The sequence below is a fragment of the Pleurodeles waltl genome, chromosome 6, assembly GCF_031143425.1.
Source record: "Pleurodeles waltl isolate 20211129_DDA chromosome 6, aPleWal1.hap1.20221129, whole genome shotgun sequence".
NCBI classification, from domain to species: Eukaryota; Metazoa; Chordata; class Amphibia; order Caudata; family Salamandridae; genus Pleurodeles; species Pleurodeles waltl.
Window position 1 is genome coordinate 820,569,788 of NC_090445.1, and position 22,762 is coordinate 820,592,549.

The following is a 22,762-nucleotide window of genomic DNA, read 5'->3' on the forward strand; positions in this document are numbered from 1 at the left end:
GACAATTGGACACTGATCAGCCTCCAGCTAAAGTGCCAAGGCCTAAGCAAAAATCTCCACCTCCACAATTTTCACTTCATCAGTCTCTTCCTCATTCTTCTCACCTGATTGTCTCTCCACCTACTACTCCTACACCTGCACAGTCTCCTGTACACTCTGCAGATTCACAACATGACAATGTCGACCCATGGGATCTCTATGACCCAGATCCCATTTCCGATAACAGCCCAGACTGGTATCCTTCCAAACCATCACCACCAGAAGATAGCACTGGATACACTCAAGTTCTGGCTAGGGCGGCATCATACCACAATGTCGCCATGCACACCACCGAGCCTTTTGTGGATGATTTTCTCTTTAATACATTATCCTCCACTCACACTACTTATCAGTCCCTTCCCGTGCTTCCAGGCATGTTAAAACATGCACATCAAATTTTTCAAGAGCCAGTCAAGGCCAGGATCATCACTCCCGAAGAGGAGAAAAAATATAAACCACCTCCCTCTGACCCGGCATTCATTACTGGACAACTGCCTCCTGATTCTGTAGTTGTGAGTGCGGCAAGGAAAAGGGCCAACTCCCAATCATCTGGTGATGCAACACCACCAGACAAGGAGAGCAGGAAATTCGATGCTGCTGGCAAAAGAGTAGCATCGCAAGCAGCCAATCAATGGAGAATAGCCAACTCCCAAGCACTACTGGCTAGGTATGATAGGGCCCACTGGGACGAGATGAAAGATATCATCCAGTAACTCCCCCAAGATCAACAGAAGAGGGCACAGCAAATAGTCGAGGAAGGGCAGGCTATTACTAACAACCAGATTAGATCAGCACTAAACACAGCAGACACAGCAGCTAGGACAATCAATACTGCTGTTACTATTAGGAGACATGCATGGCTTCGGTCATCAGGGTTTAAACCTGAAATCCAGCAGGCTGTCCTTAATATGCCATTCAATGAGAAACAGCTTTTTGGCCCTGAAGTTGATACGGCCATTGAAAAGATGAAGAAAGACTCAGACACTGCTAAAGCCATGGGTGCTCTGTATACTACACAATACAGAGGTTCATTTTGAAAACCTCAATACAGGGGTGGTTTTAGAGCACAAACACCTGAGGCATCCACCTCACAATCCAAATCATCTTACCAGCCTCAATACCAACGAGGTGGGTTTCAAGGAACTTATCAAGGCCATTTCCCCGGAGGTAGGGGAAAATATCAGCCAATAAATCAAACCTCACACACAAAACAGTGACTCGCTCCACATCTTCCCTCATCACACTTTACCTGTGGGAGGAAGACTGCAAACATTCCACAAAAATTGGTTACCCATTACAACAGACAATTGGTTATTGTCTATTATCCGCAATGGTTACTGCATAGAATTGGCACAAATTCACCCAGATATACCTCCAAAACCACACAAACTCTCCTCCCAACACATCTCTATGTTGCAAAAAGAAGTACAGTCACTGTTACTCAAACAAGCCATAGAGCTTGTACCACAACATCAGATATGAACAGGGGTTTACTCCCTGTACTTCCTTATTCCCAAAAAAGATGGAACTTTGAGACCAATACTAGATCTCAGAACTCTCAATCTTTACATACTATCAGAACACTTTCCCATGGTAACGCTACAAGATGTAGTCCCACTGCTACAACAACAAGATTTCATGGCAACATTAGACCTCAAGGATGTGTATTTTCACATACCCATCAATCCAGCACACAGAAAATATCTCAGGTTTGTAATACAGGGAAAACATTACCAGTTCCAAGTGTTACCCTTCGGGATAACAACAGCTCCCAGAGTATTTACAAAATGCCTTGCGGTAGTTGCAGCCTACCTAAGAAGGCAACACATCCATGTCTTTCCATATCGCGACGATTGGCCAATAAACTCCAACAGTCATAGACCGTGTCAAAACCATACACAATATGTGATACAAACCCTACACACTCTAGGGTTCTCTATAAACTACCAAAAATCCCACTTGCAACCAGCGCAAATTCAACAGTATTTAGGAGCCACACTAAATACGCAAACAGCACTTGCAAGCCCAAGTCCACAAAGAATACAAACATTCACAATGTATTGGCACAAATTCAGTCACACCAACAGTACACAGTCAAATTTGTCATGAAACTGTTGGGCATGATGGCATCATGCATCGCCATTGTCACAAATGCAAGATTAAACATGCGGACCTTACAACAGTGCCTTGCAAAACAATGGTCACAGGCATACGGTCAACTTCAAAATGAAGTGTTGATAGACCGCCAAACACGCATATCGCTTCAGTGGTGGAATTCCACAAATTTAAACAAGGGGCAGCCATTTCAAGACCCTGTGCCTCAAACCACACTTACAACAGATGCATCAATGATTGGATGGGGAGCACACCTCATCAATCACAACATTCAAGGACAGTGGGACAACAAACACAAAAACTTCACATAAATCACCTAGAATTGCTAGCCGTATTCCTTCACTCAAAGCCTTTCAACCTCTGCTCATTCACAAACAAATTCTGATCAAAACAGACAACATGACTACAATGTATTACCTAAACAAACAAGGAGGGGCCCGCTCATCGCAACTGTCCCTTCTAGCACAAAGGATTTGGCATTGGGCAATACACAACAACATTCACCTTGTAGCACAATACATTCCAGGGATACACAACCAATTAGCAGATGTTCTCAGCCGAGATCATCAACAAACACACAAGTGGGAAATTCATCCCCAAGGGCTTCAGACATACTTTCATCACTGGGGAATGCCAGACATAGACCTATTCGCCACCAGCGAAAACGCAAAATGCCGAAACTTAGCATTCAGGTTCCCACACCATCTATCCAAGGGCAATGCTCAATGGATCAACTGGTCAGGGATATTTGCTTACGCTTTTCCCCCTCTCCCGCTCATTCCATTTCTAGTCAAAAAACTGCATCAAAACAAACTCATACTTATAGCACCAACGTGGGAACGTCAACCATGGTACACAACACTGTTAGATCTGTCAATAGTACCACACATCAAACTGCCCAACAGACCAGATCTGTTAACATGAAACTGACAACTGATCAGGCATCCAGATCCATCAATACTCAATCTAGCGATTTGCTCCTGAAGTCTTAGAGTTTGGATATCTACATCTTCCAATAGAATGTATGGAAGTAATTAAACAAGCTAGAAAACCCACTACTAGGCAGCGTTATGCAAACAAATGGAAAACTTTTGTTTTTTTACTGTTAATCTAAACAGATTGCCCCTCTTTCAGCATCAATACAAGACATTGTAGGTTACTTGCTTCATCTGCAAAAAGCAAATTTAGCCTTTTCGTCCATCAAAATACCACTCACTGCTATTTCAGCGTATTTGCAAAATATACAACACACCTCTCTATTTAGAGTCCCTGTCATCAAAGCCTTCATGGAAGGACTAAAACACATCATACCACCAAGAACACCCCCAGTGCCTTCATGGAATCTAAATATTTTACTCAAACGACTCATGGGTCCACCATTTGAACCTATGCATTCATGTCCGATTCAATACCCAACATGGAAAGTGGCATTCCTAGTTGCAATTACTTCACTAAGGAGAGTTAGTGAAATACAAGCTTTCACTATTGAACAACCCTTCATACAAGTACACAAACATAAATTAGTACTTCAGACAAACCCAAAATTTCTACCAAATGTAATATCACCGTTTCATATCAATCAAAAAGTGGAAATCCCAGTCTTCTTCCCATAGCCCAACTCTTTAGCAGAAAGAGCGCTGCATACATTGGACATTAACAGAGCTATAATGTATTACATTGATAGAACTAGATCATTTAGGAAAACCAAATAGTTATTTGTGGCCTTCTAAAAACACATACTGGTAATCCTTTCTCAAAACAAGGACTAGCTAGATGGATAGTAAAATGCATCCAAACATGTTACCTAAAAGCCAAAAGGAAGCTATTAGTAACACCAAAAGCTCATTCCACCAGGAAAAAAGGAGCAACAATGGCATTTGTAGGAAATATACCAATGACAGAAATCTGTAAAGCAGCCACTTGGTCAACACCCCATACATTTACCAAGCATTACTGTGTAGATGTGTTGGCAACACAGCAGGCCACAGTAGGACAGGCTGTACTAAGAACAATATTTCAAACAACTTCAACTCCTAAAGGCTGACCATTGCTTATGGGAGGCAAAACTGCTTTGTAGTCTATGCACAGCATGTGTATCTGCAGCTACACATGCCATCGAACGGAAAATGTCACTTACCCAGTGTACATCTGTTCGTGGCATGTTCCACTGCAGATTCACATGCGCCCTCCCGCCTTCCCTCTACTATATATCTCTATTCCATTTGCATGGACATTTCTTTTCTTTATACTCTATCTCTCCTACCTTACGCTCTGTAGGAAAACAATCTAACATGGAGTCGATGCCCATGCGCAATGGAGCCGAAGAGGAGGAGTCCCTCAATCCCGTGACTCGAAAACACTTCTTCAAAGAAAAACAACTTGAAACTCTCCGAGCCCAACACTAGATGGCAGTTCTATGCACAGCATGTGAATCTGCAGCAGAACATGCCACAAACAGATGTACACTGGGTAAGTGACATTTTCCATCTATATATATATATATATATATATTTATTCCAAAAACACTTGCAAAGGCATTAAACAGAATCACAAGAAATGTAATCACCTTCCATGATGCGTTTCGGCTGAGTAGGGAGACCCATTGTATCATCACAAGACAGTGCCTTTGAACATGTATCCAGATATGTGGCCAATAACCTCCATGATTTTGTTGTCACCCTTCCATCTTATATAAAGGACACCAAGGATTTTTTAAGGAGAATTAAAGGGATAGGTTAGGAAGATGATTTGCTTTTGGAACTTTGGATTTTAAGTCCTTGTATACGGTTATTGACCATGAGCAGGGAATAAGGGCATGCTATTATTTTCTACGAGCAAGACCAGTTTGGTTACTAGAACATACAAATATTATTATAGAAATGATTAGACTGTGCCTTAGGAACAACATCTTTCTATTTAATGGTAGTCTATACTGGCAGGTTCTTGGGATGGCGATGGATACATGCTGTGCTCCCAGCTTCGCCCATCTATTCCTAGGATGGTAGTAGGAACACATCTTCAGCAATGAAGAGTTGCAGGGGTACTGTCAAAAGGTAGTCCTATGGCTACGTTTTATTGATGATTCTTTTATCATCTAGAAAGGCTCTGAGAAGGACATGACAGATTTTGTAATGATTCTGAATAATAATGAGAATCATTTGAGTTTCACTCTTACCATGAGTAAGACACAAATAGAATTCCTTCATGTGGTAGTGGTAATTGAGCTGTATAAGATAGAGACTCTGAAATAGTCTACTGCATGCCCTGAGGGGACGTCCTACCAGATTAAAATGGAGTATACCGTATGGTGAACTCCTTAGAGCCAAGAGGAACTGCAGCACTGAGTCTGCATTTCAAAATGAAAAACAAATTATGATACACAGATTCAATGACGGAGGCTATCCCAATTGGGTACTAAAGGAAGCATGTAGGAAGGTTGATGGTGACACCAGAGATAAGATTTTATTTTCCAGTAGAAGGACATCGAGTGACAGTTCTATACCAAGAATAGTCCTAAACTATAATAATGATATGGGCATGCTTAGTAAGAGCTTGAAGAAAAATTGGGACATCCTACAAAATGATATCATAATTGGCAATCGAGTGGGTGATAAACCTAGTACTACCTACTGAAAAAAGAAATTATTGCGGGGCACTTTGGTACATAGTGACATTACTGTGACATCAAGTAACATGGATCTAAAAGGACTTTTCCTTGTGGGCAGTGCAGAGAATGTAAATCTAGCTGAACAGAAAAGGAATATACAACCTTTGGAGAATACAAACGCCCAATAAAACAATTAATTACATGCGGTACTCAGCATGTTATCTATGTGCTTGAATGTCCATGTCCAATGCGCAATGTGGGGAGTACTGTATGTGCAAAAAAAACAAGTTTTAGAACATATGCGTGCCATAGAGCACAGAGATCACACATACCCAGTAGCGAGGCATTTCAAAGAGTTTCACTATAATGATCGTTTAAAATTGTCATTTTATGGCATTGAACAAATCAATATAAATGCCAGAGGTGGAAATCGAGTCACCCAATTAAGAAAGAGAGAAAGTGAATTGATTCTGGATCTCCAGACTCTTACACATAGTGGTCTTAATCAGGATGAAGAGTTAAATGTACACTTATTAAGGGACTGGGAGAGAGCTGTAATTCAGGTGTTCTGATTCGAAAATACATGGTTCTGTTTTTTAAATCTCTAATTTTTTTGTTTTTGTTTTGTTATGGATGTTCACTTCAGAGAGTTGAAGTATGTATGAGTTATAGATGCTTTCACGGGGTGGGGGGCACTTTGGAGTAATAAGTCCTTTCAGTCACATGTGTTGGGTGAAGTTTTGTCGATGATATGTAATGGGTGCATCAGTCTCTTGGTATGAACATTATGAGAAAATGAACGGTATGGTAGAGATCACAGTGATACCAATGGGATCCCCACGAGGAAGGCTTTGTGAGATGTGCATAGTAAGAACTAGTCGGACCTCATACGATTATAGTTTTGGGTAGAGTGAAGGTGTTATGATTAGTATGTGTGTGTGTGTGTATATGTGTATATATATATATATATATATATATATATATATATATATATATATATATATATATATATGATAATGTGAAATCATATCTGTCTATAAGAAGTATATTTATTTATAATAGGAGAGAAACCGCTATGATCAGGGAAAGTAAAATATGACCCAAGAGCTTAAATAGATGAGGCGAGTGGATATTACAAATGATTAATGAGAAGATTTATAGAGTAAAATCATTTGATTGTAATGCATTATATTTAACACAGATGTCATGAATTGGATATATAGAATATATTTGCATAGAATGAAATGCTAATAAATTATACAAATATATACATGCAATGTTATATTATAATCATGTAACATGTCAGAGAAATGAACTGATGTTTTCGAAAAGTTTGAATCCACGACCTCCAATAGCGTTCTGACATTCCAAGATGGTGCCCACTTACAAGTATGTTTAGATGTGACTGACGTATTGAGTCCTTTTTTACTGTTTAATGCACTATAGAGTTGATTTAACCCGTTCATTGTACAACACAGTGATTGTGTGATCAAGGCCGCTGCTCGGCTGAAACGCGTCATGGAAGGTGATTAAATTTCCTGTGATTCGGTTTAGTGCCTGAGCGAGTGTTTTCATGGAGATTTTGTACCATAATATATGTGCCAGTTGCTCAGATATATATACACACACACAAACACACCAATATATATATATATATATATATATATATATATACATACATACATACATACATACATACATACCAAAACAGCTTTATACTTACCTGGGTAATACTCACATTTTCATTGTAATGGCATGCATGGTAAAGGTATGTTTATGGTAATACAATGTGTGATAAAGGCATTTGCATTCTAATGGACGAGTTGTAAAGGCATGTGTGGTAATAGAATGTGTGGTTCTGTCATACAACCTGATCTCATGAGTGGTTTGTGAGAGCCAAACAGGAAGTACAACCCCCTGAGAGTCCACGCGGGGATTGTGAATCCTACTCCGAGTGTCTCACAAGAGCCCTCAATTTTAAAATAAATAAATATCCGACCATGCTTTATTCACTATTTGATTATAGATTAGCAGTAAATAATACATGAATTGGTGACTGAAAGACAAAATAGTGATTGCTACTTCAAAAACAAATGCCTTACTATGGACAGCTTTTATCTGTATCAAACCCTTGACACTCACCGAACTTACATTGAGAAATTAAGTTGATATTAAGTTCTTTAAACAGTTTTTTTCTCTATGGAGAGAGTTTACTCTGTAACACTTTTGACAGACGATAAAACTCTTGTAAGAAATGCACCACAGAGGGTTAAAAATACTAAGAACAGTGTACGCTCTATGCGACAGCTGTCAAAAAATGCTATCTGCAAAAAATAACCCCAATGTGACGCTGCTAAATAACCTACTACCTGCACCATTCACAATATCGTGAAAACATTACAGATAGCTCATCAGTTCTAGAAAAACTAGAACACCTACATATCTTTGTTCCGGTTACACACGGTTTTTTATCTTATGTATAAATTATCATGCTGGCAAGATTCTCCGTATTAACTGAAAGCAGCTTACAATAGTTAGTATCTACTATGTACAATTTTTCTCCTGTAGGAAACTGTTTCTGTAGAACTAGAAAAGTTGTCTGAAGCATAATGAACAAAAGTCAACTGTCACCTGCACACAGTTACTCTTGAATAAACCAAAAAAAAACTATAATTTTTTTAGCACCTCTACACAGCTATGGCGCACTAAGAGGACATGTATTTTGTAAACACTTAACACATTACCTGAATCAAAGCTGTAAATCTTTTTGTAGAAAAGTAATATAACAGCTACCCACCACTATGTTAACTATAAAACAAACTAGCACACTCTTTGGATGACAGCATCAAAGCATTAGTGCTGTCAGTGAGAATTCACCTAACTATAATGTTATTTTAACCTTTGATTTTTTTTATATCCTACTGCTTGTCACCAGTCGGTTTTTATAGTTAGGATCTAGTTTCCATAGAGAAAGCTTTTTTTGTTTTGCTAATAACTTTAGCACCGTTTGACGAATCTTCACGACATTTTGCTAGCTAGTTTGCCACTCACTTTAGCTTCTGCCTGGAAGGTTTCAGGGTGATTCTTCAAGTAGGGGCCGAGAAAAAGGGGGGGGGGCAAAATGCATATTTTCCCCTTGCTGTTTCCAATAGGGATTATGTACATGACTACAGCCCACGCCGCTGAACAGAATTAAACCAAATTTAGCAGAAAGCTAGATCTTGGTCCAAAAAGTTCTCTCTTTGTGATTTGGTGTACATCTGTTCATTAGTGTTAAGAGTTATTAAATAAAAAAGATTTGTGTATATCTAGAGAAGTGTATCCACCGCAGTGGATCCACTGATCCATGTGCTGACAGAAATGCTGTGGTTGGCTGGCCGCAACCTGAGAGGAAGTCTGCAGCCGCCATTTTGTCTATCGGCACTCAGTGCGGAGGGGGGAAGAAAGATAAAATAAGATATAAGGAATCAGGATAGAGGTATCCTGACCTCGTATGACTGATGGAGAGGTCTGTGAGGGACCCCTCATGGGAGAGAAAACGCCCAAAAACGTTTATTTTTTGGGTGCACAAGTATCTGGGTATCCTTCATGGCACTCAACACTCCCTCTGTGTGAATGCAGACCCCAATTAAAAAAAAAAAAATACACCCACTCACTGACTTGTACACCCACTCACACACCCATACAGCAACTCACACACCCACTCACAGACCCACAAAACCACTACCACACCCAGTTACAGCCCCTTACAGCAACCCACACACCCAATTACATACCCGCTCACACACTCACTGAGATACCCACACAACCTCACACACCAACTCACAGACCCACAGAGCCACTCACACACTGACTTATGCATTCACCGACCCACTTACAAATCCTAGCAACCACAAGTCACACACCCATAGAGCCACTCACCCACTCACAGACCCACAGGATGGGGTTGACTGCACGCAGGGGGTTGGCTCCTCTGTGGCACTAAGCGCGGCCATTATGTGAATCCCCAACGGCTCAGCAGATTCAGAGCCAATTAAAAAAAAAATACAACCACTCACAGAGCCACACACCCACGCTTACTGCCACACATACACTCGCTCACAGACCCACAAAACCACTACCTCTCCCTGTCACCCGACAGTTAGATTAACGTATGGTAATTAAATATTACTTTATGTTAAAAAATACCGTAGAAATTTGCTTAAAAAACAAAGGTTACAGGGACATTGTTGTTAAAAAAAAAATAGAATTAAGAAAATGTTGAAAATTCACACAAAAAACAAAGGTTACTGGGACGTTATAGTTAGGTTAAGATTTCATACTCGCACAACCATAGAAATTCAGCTGTTCTAGGTATATCTCAAGAAACAAGAACTCGTGCCCTAAGGTAACTATAAGTTGCGTCCTCACAATGTACTGCTAATTATCCCACATATTACATCAGTCCTGACATCTTCTATGACATCATTAATAACATTACTGCAACATTTGCAATAAAATTATTGCTGAGAAAACTGTGCATGGCAGGGCGGGGTGAGTTATAGTTTCTTGAGATAAGTATAACTATAACTGCTGAATTGTGTGTAAGATATGAACCTAAGTATAACGTCCCTGTAACCTTTGGTTTTTTAGTGAATGTCTTTTGTTTTTTAATTCTGTTTGCTAACTATAACATCCTTGTAATCTCATCCGCTGTATTTTCGGTTCCTGTGGCCACCTGATGTTCGAGAGAATAAAGGGCATGAATTTGCACACCTGTAGTGTTCATCATTGCACCATCCTCTATTGGAGAAATGCTCAGTCTCTCTACGTCTCTGAACTGCACAAAAAAAACCAAGCTAAGTGTATGAAACGGAAGGCATTGTTGAACATAACTGTCAATATGTTATTTATTGCTATAACTGCATTGTAAGGAGCCATGCAAGCTGGACACATGATAGAACTGGATCACCATTATGCATTTTGCCACTGTGTATGTCGGTTGCTTTGGAAACAAATGATGAAGATGAGACTCCCCCACTTTGCTCTAGGAAACAGCAGAGGTTGTAGCACCTGGGGATAGTGTCTAATCTTGATTTTGTATTTTTATATTGTTTTTATTTTATTTATACATCTTGAACAGTGCCATAGGAAGTATGCCTCAAGACGCCTGCAAACAAAACAGTAACCCAAGACAGTTGTATACTGCAGAAATATACATCTTAACATATAACAGTATAATTGCTCAAAAAATTCAATAATAAAATTGAGACCCACACCAGAATATCACTACTGGATGAATATTTTCTAAGGATGCAGAGTTAAAATGTGATGTTTAAAACAGGCAGTTAAATGAAATAGGGTCTGATGTACAAAGACATTTTGCAGTCCCAAACCTGGCGATTTGTAAAATCACAGGGTTTGCTACCACAAAATAGCTTTTTGCTATCTGCTAAACTCCTGGTGTGTGATTAAATAAAGCCTTTCTGAATCGCTAAATGGGTTGAATGACTCATTCCGGATTCTAATTAGGAAGAGACTTAAAACTGGCTTTCCTTCTTTGTTGCTAATCACAGCGAGGTGTATCGGTGGATTGTGACCACATTTACAGTCACAAACCATTGAAAAATTAATGACTCTTCAGAGGAGATGGTAAGTGACCACTTCCTTCTCCCGTTGCATAGTGTGTTCCGAAAGGGAAAACATATTTTTTTTTAAATAAGCACTGGATCCTTTAAAGAACACAGGCTGCTTTCGAAAAAGGGTTCCCATCTGTGAATGAAAACGCATGCAGGGTGGCCTGCTGTCTCTTTTGGCAATCCTTCCTCTGTTTGTAACCAGTCACTGGAGGTCACAAATACCACTCTGGCTCTGCAAGCCCCCCAGAGACAGGGGAATCTCCCATCAATTGGTCAGCCCTCAAAGACAATCCAAGCTCATTGGTGTTACAGGTCGTCAACTCGGTTGTGGTCTCACCGAAGCACAAGCTTTCGCCAATAGTTAGCACTCTCTCTCTTGGCAGATTGCCATCAAGAGTATGGCTCCCTTGATCAGTTCCCTGCCCGCACAATGGACCTACAGCCCTTCTAGTGGGGCTTTTAATGGTAGCTCTCAAACAGAGTTTAGTGAGAGGGAGCTTAATGACCAATCGCTCCTGGATCTATCTTGCCCACAAACTGAATCCGTGGGAGTTGTCGACATTCATTGTAATTCTGTGACCAATTTTACAGTCACTACTAGTGGCCCTGTGTGGTCTCAACTTCTTCAAACTTTGCAATCTACTGTTTTGGCCTCGAATTATCACTCTGACAAGCTGGATGTGCAAGTCGACTTGTTGAACACGTTAATCACTTATGTAGTGGGTATTGACCACAAATTAGAACATTTAAATCAGCTAATCATCAGAGCGCTAACAAGCTCCAACTTAGTTCAAGCAGCCTGTTGTTGCTCTCCGATCATAGAAAGCTTGTTATCTCTTCCAATTTGTTAAGCTGAGTCCTAGCCGAAATCAAGAGATTTTCATCTTGCTCAAAACATTGGATGATTCTTTTTTTCCCATCAAAGAGCTCATCAATCATTAATCCGAACGAGCTCGTTTCTGCTGGAGTCCTCGAGCAAGGCTCTTTGGTCAGTCCAGTTCATCAGATGATCTGTTCACCTGGAACTGAATCTACAGATCTATTGCCCCCTTCCCACTTTTATTCTGTGCCACAAGCTGATTTTTTTTAAACCATCTCCTCCAGGAGAAGACCTTGATGTTCAGCACTTATTAAGTAGGAGGGGAAAAAAAGGCTTCGTAAACAACTGAAAAAAAAGCGGAGCCTACCCCCTCCTGGGTCTGCAAACAAAGGTCAACAATTGGCCCAACATGACATGCGGCAGTCGTAGGAGGTGACAAATCCGACCTCGCTAACTAATTGTTTATGGACAAACAGGGTGGTCTCCCCCGCCTAGTGAGCCTGTGCACAATCCACCAAACAGCGTCACCACCAAAGGAGATGGAACTTCTCCTATATCATTTTTGGCTCTGTCGAGAAAGGCAAAGCTAACATTTTTGTTGCTCCTACTGTTACAAGCCTGGGGGAGATGGCGCTGTCGGCATTACAGTAACATCATCAAACCCTATGGTAAATAACGAGCTGTGATGTCATGGGTCTGAGAGCCCCCACCTTTCCTGGGATGCCCTCTGAGGGTCAAGGAAGCTAGCCCCTTTCATTGTTACCACGTCATCAAGAATCTTCTACCGACTTCTTGGTGACGGGGCTTGAGATTCCTATGGGCCCGCTAGCGCGGTGGACCAGTTTCACCCAAGGCCACTATTGTGTTTCCCAATGGCCTCATCTGAGTATAGCACTGCCAAACTACTTTTTATACCGAAATATCACTCAAGGGGTGCCTATGACATCCTGAACAGAGGGAACATTTTAACACTTTTTAAAGACCTCTCAATGCTGAGTGGCATTGGATTTGGTTATATCGTCTCCATGGAATTTCTTCCCCAAATGGGTTCACAGACAGGGGAAACTACCTTGGTATCACTGACTTCAGTTACTGTAGCGCAGTCTATCCTCGCTAGAAAAGATATATTTAATTTCTAGGGCATTATGATAGCTCTCAATAAGAATCCTGGTTGTCCTGTGTTATTATCTGAACCTTTCAGTCCAAAAGCTATCCCTGTGTTGAAGCCATTCTCAATCCTAAAAGGTGCTCAGGGTAGCACCCCTATCCTTAATGGCACAGGAAGGACTGGTGTCGGCAACCAGCTGGGGGCTAAATGGGACTGGCTGCCTTCTGCTCTTCTGCATGGGCGACCTGAATAACCCCTGCGGGCAGTGTCCTCCGTGTCAAAGTCTGAACATTTGTCTTTATGTTCTTGGAATATCAGTGGGGTTGCTCAAAAGTTTGAATCGGCCTACCTAGTGTCTATTTTAATCTGTTATGAAACAATTACCTTGCAGGAAACGGGCTGAAGTCAGTTGCCCGCTGCCATGGTTTCTGGAAGTCTGGAAATCCGCCCATAGAGAGAGTAAAAGCAGCCATGCTAGGAGGGGGGCTATCCATCTTTGTTGCTGTCAAATTAAAAGGTTGGATTACGGCACTGGTTTAGGAAGAAAATTGGGTCCAGGGGATTATGATTAGTAATTGGAGTTTGCAGCAAACCCTCATTGTGATAAATGTTTCTATTGCTCCAAGTACAAAGGAAAAAAGAGGGAAGCTGTTCCGTCTAATGCAGATCTTGGGTGACTTAGCTGGGGAACATCCCTATGCTAATTATTTGGTAACTCGGGATTTTAACACAAATTTGTTCCAGGATAGCTCTGAAACCCTCTGAAGGCCCTGATCTTTGTAATTACCAGTTAGTCTCTAAACAGCTGAGACCCAGGGATTTTCCTCACAGCTCCCTGCTCCCTGGAAGAGTATGTGGTCATGCACTTAAATAGTATGGCCTTCAAAGTTCTGAATAGACTTCTGCAACAAGACAGCCCCTAAATGTTGGATGATATCTGATGGGCGAAATTACTCCTACTTGGATTATACTATTTGTAATATGGAATTGTTCTCCTTTATTGAAATGTTTTTGATTTCTACCCGGTATGAGAGTGATCATGCCCCCAGACTGTAACTATAAAATATAGTTTTCATCATCATGCTAAGGCCTGGGCCGTGGGAGGCAGTGTATGCTTCGAATCCTTAAAACGTATAAAATGGCATCCTTCTTCTAGTGTTGCAGCAACGGCTGAGTCCGTTAGCTTTTTTTATTCTGATGCGGCAGGCTGTGTTTCCCCAATTAAGTTATGAGACAAATTTATCTCCTTCTTATGCTCAAGGTTCCATCAACCTGTGCAAAATTCTATTTCACTTTCGCACTTCATCACTTCAAGGGAAACCCAGAACTTAAAGAAAGCTCACAATAAAGCTGCTAGGGCAATCAGGAAGAGTCCTGACTCTAGGGCACTACTAAACAAGTTTAAGGAACTACAGAAAGCCTGTAGGAAGGCTGTTTGTTAAGAAAATCAGAGATGTTACAACTTGTTTTGAGTAAAACTTATAAGTGCCAGCAAGGACTCGAACTCAAGACTATTTTGGCTTTTTATCAATAATCTTACAAAGATCCAGCGGGGGCTTCGCACTGTTAATATTTCAGAAGGTAATTGGACTGCCTTTTTGGTCAGACACTTCTCTTCTCTGTAAGTGTATCCGATGGAAATTAGATGGGTGTGGGGGTGCATCCCTCTACAGCAGCTCTGGTCAATCCTCAGCCCGTAGTGTCCTTGCCCCACCCCCACTCTGAAGTTATGATTTATTTTCCCCAACCTGTCTCTGTCACATTATTTCTAAGGCAAAACGGGACGGAGCTCTGGGTCCCAATGGTCTTCCGCAAATGCTTAAACAGGATATTCCCTTTTGGGCAGACCACTTTGCGTATCTTTTTGATTACTGTGCCTTGTGCTAAAAAGTTCCTTAGTCCTGGCATGGTGCCATAATTCACCCAGTACATAAAGGTGGCTCAAGCTCTGCTCCAGCCAACCTTAGGCTGATAGCTTTGCTTGACAATGAGGCTAAGTTGTATGCCAGTCATCTGCTAGAAGAACTTCGATCTCGGGCAGAGTCGAAATGCCTAATTCCTATTTCCCAAACTGGGTTTTCTGCTGTATCGGGTACATCAACAAACGTATTAGCCCTATCTATTTTGATGGACAAGGCAAACCTCTCAGGATCTGTGCTGCATTGCTGTTTTGTTTACTTTAAGGTAGCTTTTGATTCAGATTCCTAGGATTTCCCTGTGGGTCAAACTACAGAACTGCGGAATTCCATCTGTGCTCCTGGGAGCCATTATAGAATTATACACAGACAGACATCTGGGTCCGCATTAAACTAGGATATGGCCATTCCCTTTCCAGGAAAATACCCACCTTTCATGGTGTGAAGCAGGGTTGCATGCTTGCCCCTTTGCTTTTTAATCTGTTAATTGCAGCCCTGTCACCTGCTTGTGATGCTGTTAACTCTCACCCCTCGCCCCCCTAAGATTGGTGGACTTAGGTTTAGCCATTTGTTCTGTGCTGATGATTTGGCAATGTTAAGCCTTACCAGGGTTGGCCTTCAACGGGTGCTCAACTAATTTGCATTTTATACAGCTGTGAACCATTTGGAAGTACACCTGCTTAAAACAAAAGTGGTCTCCTTTGGCAGGAAAATACATCTGGAAATCAGCTGGTACTATAAGAGCAGTAAACTTGTGTCAGATCAGTCTTATAAATATTTAGGGGTGCACCTTGACACCAGTTAGGCACAGAAAGGAGATTGAAGTTAAAGCTGTGGTTCTGCAGGCGGCCTTCTCTAAATTATTGAAAACCCTAACCTGCTCCCACTAATGGAAATCATGAGAGCAAAGATTACTTCCTCACTGTCTTATGGTCAGGAAGTTACGTTGGGCAGAGGTTCATGTTTGTTAAACAGGTTGGTTATCAAGATTTATAAGAGGGTCTTTCATCTACTGCAATCTGCATTCCCTGTGCAGGTGCAGTTGGAATTTGGGCTTTTAGATCAGCAGGCACTAGGTGCAGATGCTTTCTTGAAACTTTGTCACAAGTTACACCAGGCTAAGGCAGGTAGCTTGGGGTCAGTTCTATGGCTTGAAATTAGTGTGACTGAAGCGAAAGGGTCCCACCATTGTTTTTTGGCTGATTGTAAACAGCTACTGAGAGCTGAGAATCTCTGGGCCAACAATCCTTCTCAACCCCTTTATAAACTGGGCATTAAAAAGAGTATTCAGCTCTGGTTCTACCATTCTGATTGAGCTCTCCTTGCCAAACGTAAGCATGCCTGGGCGGTTATTAATTCATTTCAGCCAGGTACCCAGCTGGCTACCTTTCCTGCTCTTATTGCATTAATTTGAAAGATAAATTCATGGCTTTAAGGATGGCCGATTGGGCCTTTTTGAAGCATTTACCCACATGGCGGTCAATCCCAGGGGAGGGTGTCTTGTGTAGGGGCTGTGGCAGCTGCGAAGAATCCTTTGAACATGTGGTCTGTCTGTGTCCATCCCTGCTCAAGGAGCGCAGATCCCTGCTGCGGAATAAGTGGAACGAATTGGGGGTCCACTCCTGCTGGCAGGCTGTTATTAGGTCTTTAGATCCTGTGAACACAATGCTGAACATTCTGTTGATTAAATTCATTAAGGCTGCTCAGGCCAAGTTCATCAGGGGCACTGCAAGCAGTGATTAATAGTGTACGGAAACCATCTTCCGCTCTTGCTCCTTCGGGTTCTGAATTAACTTTGTACAGCCATTGAGTTTTAACCTTACACTATGGCTTTTTATATTTGTTGGCCGTCAACCTATGGTCGAACAACCAATGCACGTAAGCACTTTAAGGGCCCTGACAATCGTTGGTTTTATGTTCATTATTTATTAGGTGGGTGTATGGCCTGCTGGGAGGCCTGGAAATAATCTTAATTACAATGATGTGCAATGTCATACTTTCTCAGTTGGATCCCCTGATATTATGGGAATGTCCTTACATTGATGATAGTATATACAAACTAATTATTTTTTCACATATTTATTGTCTGATTTTAACAATGCGTTTTACCAGCAGCCTGGGGTTTTCAGTTTGTGCACTGTATCATTTGATTGCTCTTGTTGGGGTCCGGGGCCGCCCCCCCCGCGGAACCCCAGACCCCAACACAGCCGCCACCAACCTGCATCACTGGATAGAAGACTGCGCCAACACCCTCGCACGGCTCAAAAAACACCCAAACACCCCCCACAGAATCAAGGCCAGCTGGTTCACCCCAGATCTACAGGAAACCAAACAGCTATGTCGCCGAATGGAATAAACCTGGCACCGTGACCCTACCAACTCCGACCACATTGCCTTCAAAGAGGCCCTACGCAAGCATCACCAACTGATCCGCTTCACCAAAAGGACCCACTTCAAAAAACGCATTGACTCCAACGCTCACAACAGCAAAGAGCTCTTCGGCATCATCAAAGAGCTCTCCACCCCCAGGGCCTGCTCCAACGAACCCCCGCCATCACAGGAGCTTTGCAACTCACTCGCAACCCGCTTCCATCCAAAGATAGAAGAAATCCACAACAGCTTCAACCCCCAGACCCACCAGCTAACTACAAACACCTATGAACCCAACGCTCCAAGCAACACCCACTTCCTCCACACCTGGACCCCTGTCAACATAGAAGACACCGCCAACGCCATGGCCTCCATCCACTCCAGATCACCATCGGACCCCTGCCCACACCATATCTTCAACAAAGCTAACCTCATCATCGCTCCCCATCTCTGCAACACCATCAACAGCTCCTTCGAGTCAGCCACCTTCCCAGAGAGATGGAAGCACGCAGAAATCAACGCCCTGCCAAAGAAACCAAAGGCAGACCCGAACGACCCCAAGAACTACCGACCAATCTCCCTCCTCTCCTTCCCAGCCAAGGTCTTCGAAAAAATTGTGAACAATCAATTATCCTGGTTCTTGGAAGACAGCAAGGCACTTGACACCTCCCAATCCGGATTCCGCAAAAACCACAGCACCAAGGCCGCACTCATTGCTGCCATAGATGACATCAGGACCATGCTCGACAAAGGAGAAACAGCAGCACTCATCCTCCTGGACCTCTCCGCAACATTCAACACAGTATGTCATCACACTCTCCGCACACGCCTCCACAACGCTGGAATCCGCAACAAAGCACTGGACTGGATCTCGTAATTTCTCACAGGCAGAACCCAGAGAGCCCGCCTCCCGCCGTTCCTGTCAGAAGCCTCCAGAATCACCTGTGGCGTCCCCCAAGGATCTTCGCTCAGCCCCACACTCTTCAATGTTTACATGGCCCCCCCTCGCCAACATCCCACGAACATACCACATCAACATAGTCTCCTACGTGGACGACACTCAGCTCATCATCTCCCTCACGAAAGACCCTACAACTGCAAAGGACAACCTCCACAACAAACTTCACGCCATCGCCAGCTGGATGGAATCAAGCCACCTCAAGTTAAACACAGACAAGACAGAAATACTCCTCTTTGGCACCAACCCCTCAGCTTGGCACGACTCCTGGTGGCCCACCTCCCTAAGATCCGCACCCTCATCCACCAACCACGCATGCAACCTGGGCTTCATATTGGATTCCACACTCAGCATGACTCAGCAGGTCAACGCCATCTCCTCTTCCTGCTACAACACCCTCCGCTTGCTCTGCAAAATCTTCAAGTGGATTCTCGTCGAAACCAGGAAAACCGTCACCCACGCCTTGGTCAGCAGCCGATTGGACTACGGAAACGCCCTATATGCAGGAATAACAAACAAACTCCAAACAAAGCTGCAAAGAATTCAGAACGCGTCCTCCCGCCTCATTCTAGACGTCCCACATCGCAACCACATCTCACCCCACCTCAGAGACCTACACTGGCTGCCAGTATCAAAGAGGATCACCTTCAAAATGCTCGTCCACGCACACAAGGCCCTACACAACACAGGTCCTGCCTACCTCAACGACAAACTCACCTTTCACACCCCCACCCGCTATCTTCGCTCTGCCAACCTCGCCCATGTCCCCCGCATCCGTCGCACCACCGCTGGGGGAAGAGCCTTCTCTCACCTAGCCGCCAAGACCTGGAACTCCCTACCGCTCCACCTCCGCCTGACCCAAGACCTCCTATCTTACAGGAAACGCCTCAAGACTTGGCTTTTCAACCAGTAGCTCTTCCAGCCCCCCAGCGCCTTAAGACCCTATCAGGTGAGTAGTGTGATCTGTAAATCCCTGATTGATTGATTGATTGATTGCTCTTGGTTTTAAATTGTAATTGATTTTAATATCTGTACAATAAATATGCAATTTAAGGTGGGAGCTTACTCCTGACATATTAGCACCGGTCCTCCTCAGTGCATTATGGATTATGTAGTGCATTCTAGTATTAGTACTCACTGGTACAGTTGAATGTCATCAAATATTAGCATAGCTTGTGCTGGAGATGAAGTCCAGAGTAGGCCGCAATGACAATACGCAACCCTAGCACTCGGCAGCTCAAGTGGTGCTCTCCTAAGGAAAATGTTGGGCCTCTGAAGGTATTGCTGTTGGTTCTGGGTGCTCAATCTAGAACCTTTATCATGTTAAAAGAGGCATTTCTGTGCCCCATTAGGTTGTAGTAAGTCTATTTTTGTTATTTTCACTTCTCTCCCTTGTTATTAGCACCTAAGATTTCTTATATGAGGATTCTATAGTGCATCTCTGAACTTGTTCCATTGTGATGTGTGTTATATTGTTATTCTGATGTTTTTTGCAGCATACGGTTTAATCGGTTTCCTGAAGAACATTTTCACGATGTATGGATGTATCAGGAGGTGTGCCTCTTTCGTGTAAATGTAAGTATTTTGTCATATTTTGTTCAGCAGTTGTTGCGGAAGCTCTCCTTGCCAGTTTTTCAGATAGCTGTAACTGGATTTCGGCTGAAGGTGGAGCCATTCTTAAATGATATTTTATTGGTTTGCCACAACAGGAGTGTCATTCATTAAGTCATGTTTCAGAATTTCCTCTTTTACAGATTACTCCAACTAATGTTTATAACTGTTAACACCCAGGGCTTGCTTGTGTTTTCATGCGCTTTTGTCCCATGCACAAACCTTTTGCTTACATATGCAAAAGGAGGCAATTCATAGAGTTGGTGCAGTTGTTTGGTATCAGAATCGTGGACACACTGCTAGGAACCAAAAAATAAGAGATGCTTTGGGCATCAACAAAAAAACGAAGACAATTAGTCAACCAAAGACACACTTGGTCCACTAAGGAAATATTCAAGGACACCAGTTGAACAGAAAACTATTGGCAATGAGCAGTGGGTACTCCAATGCCATTGTTAAAAGACACACGAAGGCACTACAATGACTAGCTCAATGGCTGGCAGGCACAAACCTGGCAGAGATAGTTGAGCTGGGAGTATCTAAGCAGAAGGGAGCACTGATGGCAAAGTTGGTGGGGTAAAGCTGAAACTTACATGGTCACCCAAACGCCACACTATTGTATTTTGCTTCTAGAAAGTGCTAACTAATAAAAGACAAAAGTACCATTAACTGGACTACCCCTGTCAAGAGTGGGTTTCCTCACAGCAAGATGACTGCGAGAGTGCCGGGCAATTCGTATAGAGACCATGGTACATGGGTGACTGGTACTCTATTGGGGCTCTTCGAAGCCTAAGTGCAGTGGTCGACGAAGATAGTCTTCCAGGGGCTCAATTTCTGATGTATGGTACAATAGTGCAATCCTTCCAACACTCATAGTGCAGCGTTTCACTATACCTGCAGCCCCACAAGCTCTTACTTGCTGAAGTTCGGTAATGGGTGTAAGTTGGTCTCCTGGCTCTACAAAACAACTCTTGAGATGGTATCTGATAGTCAACCAATTTTACAGATTAGGTGAGAAGAAGCAATTAGTAGGCATTTTGAGGGCTAGAGTGGGAATAAGTGTTAGAACAGGTAAAAATTATTTGCATAACTATTAGAGGCGCTCCTACTGGTTGGATGTGGTGAGGCCCCAGCCAGGCAGAATCTCATTACTCCCGTCAGAGGTGTGTGATTACACTCACTGTATAATCCGCGCTTACCCTTGGGATGCTTGGCACAGAGCAGTCAGGCTTATCGTAGAGGCAATGTGTAAAGCAGTGGCACAGCACGTCCCCACCATAACCATGCTGAGCGGCACATATGAGACTTCACACAGTGTAGGTATATAAAAATTGTACTCAACATACACATTGTCAGCACAGCATGAGTATCATGGAAATCTGCGCATAAATCACTTTTAACAATATAATTCACAATATTCGTCCCAACTGTGTGTAACACCAACAACAGAATGTACAAGTGAGAAAGCACTATGTTCCCTCCCCGCACCCTCATGTGGTGTCAAACATTGACAGCACAGGACCTACCCTAGTGTTTACCAACTTTGATGTAACAGCTAAATTTAGGGTGCACCCCAGTTCCCAATGATAGCAGCAACATGTAAATACGAGGGTTGTACACTTCCACATAGCACTGCAGCCTGGGCCGCACTACTACATCTTATTGCCAACCCTAGAAATTCCCTGACAGATGAACATGACCAGCAACACCATGGTGCTGCCCTCGCATTCACCCGCATTCACACCCGCACATCCACTGTGCACCGTCACTGGGATCAGTCAGCTTATGCACATGTACACTCGTACGCACGCACTTCTGGCACCCTAATGCAGTGCCCTGATATCCAGCTAGTGGATGCCACTTTGTTTCCAGGTATCCTAGGTCCCAAACTGCCCTTCACCCACCAACCAGCTTCAGCTATCCCACATCGCCACAAACCATAGATTGCACCTACTTTCCCCCTGGATACTAGGCCGCTCACGGCCCTCGTCACACTACACAGGACCCTGGGGACAAGATTGGAGGAGGAAGAAAAGAGAGATGATCTGGCAACAATTAGCAAGTAGATGGTTAGTCATTCAGAGGTCTGCAACACACAGGGGGAGAGTCACTGGGGCCAACTTTAGCCCCCGTGGAGCCCAGCCCTGCCAGAGAGACATTGTAACAAAATAGTTACCAGTTTTGGCTCTTCCGGAATGGAGGTGCACCGTTTGGGCGTGTTGACTTGAGTGGCCATTTGACAAATCCGGTTGCACACAACGAGCCACTAGGTCTTCACCCCCTTTACAAGGAGACGCTGCATCTGGTGATTGAAAACTTGAATTGCACCAGTTGGTTACGCTTCCACGTCAAAAGTGCTCAGTAATGTACCTCCTCTAAAATGAGGCACAGCGTCAGGGCCCCTATCACCTGAATCGATCCTAACCATATGATCACTCCAAAGACAATTCCCAATGTGGTATCTCCTCAGGAGGAGGCACTAGTCTGGGGCGTGATAACTTGAACTGCACCAAACACTCCCGGATGTTTCCACGAAGAACATAAATCCCTCTCGTTCTGGAATGGGGCAAAACGTCTAGTGCTCAATGACTTGAGTCGGT

At 43.0% G+C, this 22,762-nt stretch overlaps 1 protein-coding gene across 8 annotated transcripts in view; it reads left to right on the forward strand.

Annotated features, from left to right (window-relative positions):
- The window catches only part of STN1 (STN1 subunit of CST complex), a 426,801-nt gene that overhangs the window by 52,928 nt on the left and 351,111 nt on the right, over positions 1-22,762 (forward strand). For all 8 annotated transcript variants that reach the window (XM_069239456.1, XM_069239461.1, XM_069239459.1 and 5 more), the window contains one exon: positions 20,048-20,126. The gene's annotated coding sequence lies outside the window, so the exon portion shown is untranslated. The remainder of the gene's footprint in view (positions 1-20,047; positions 20,127-22,762) is intronic.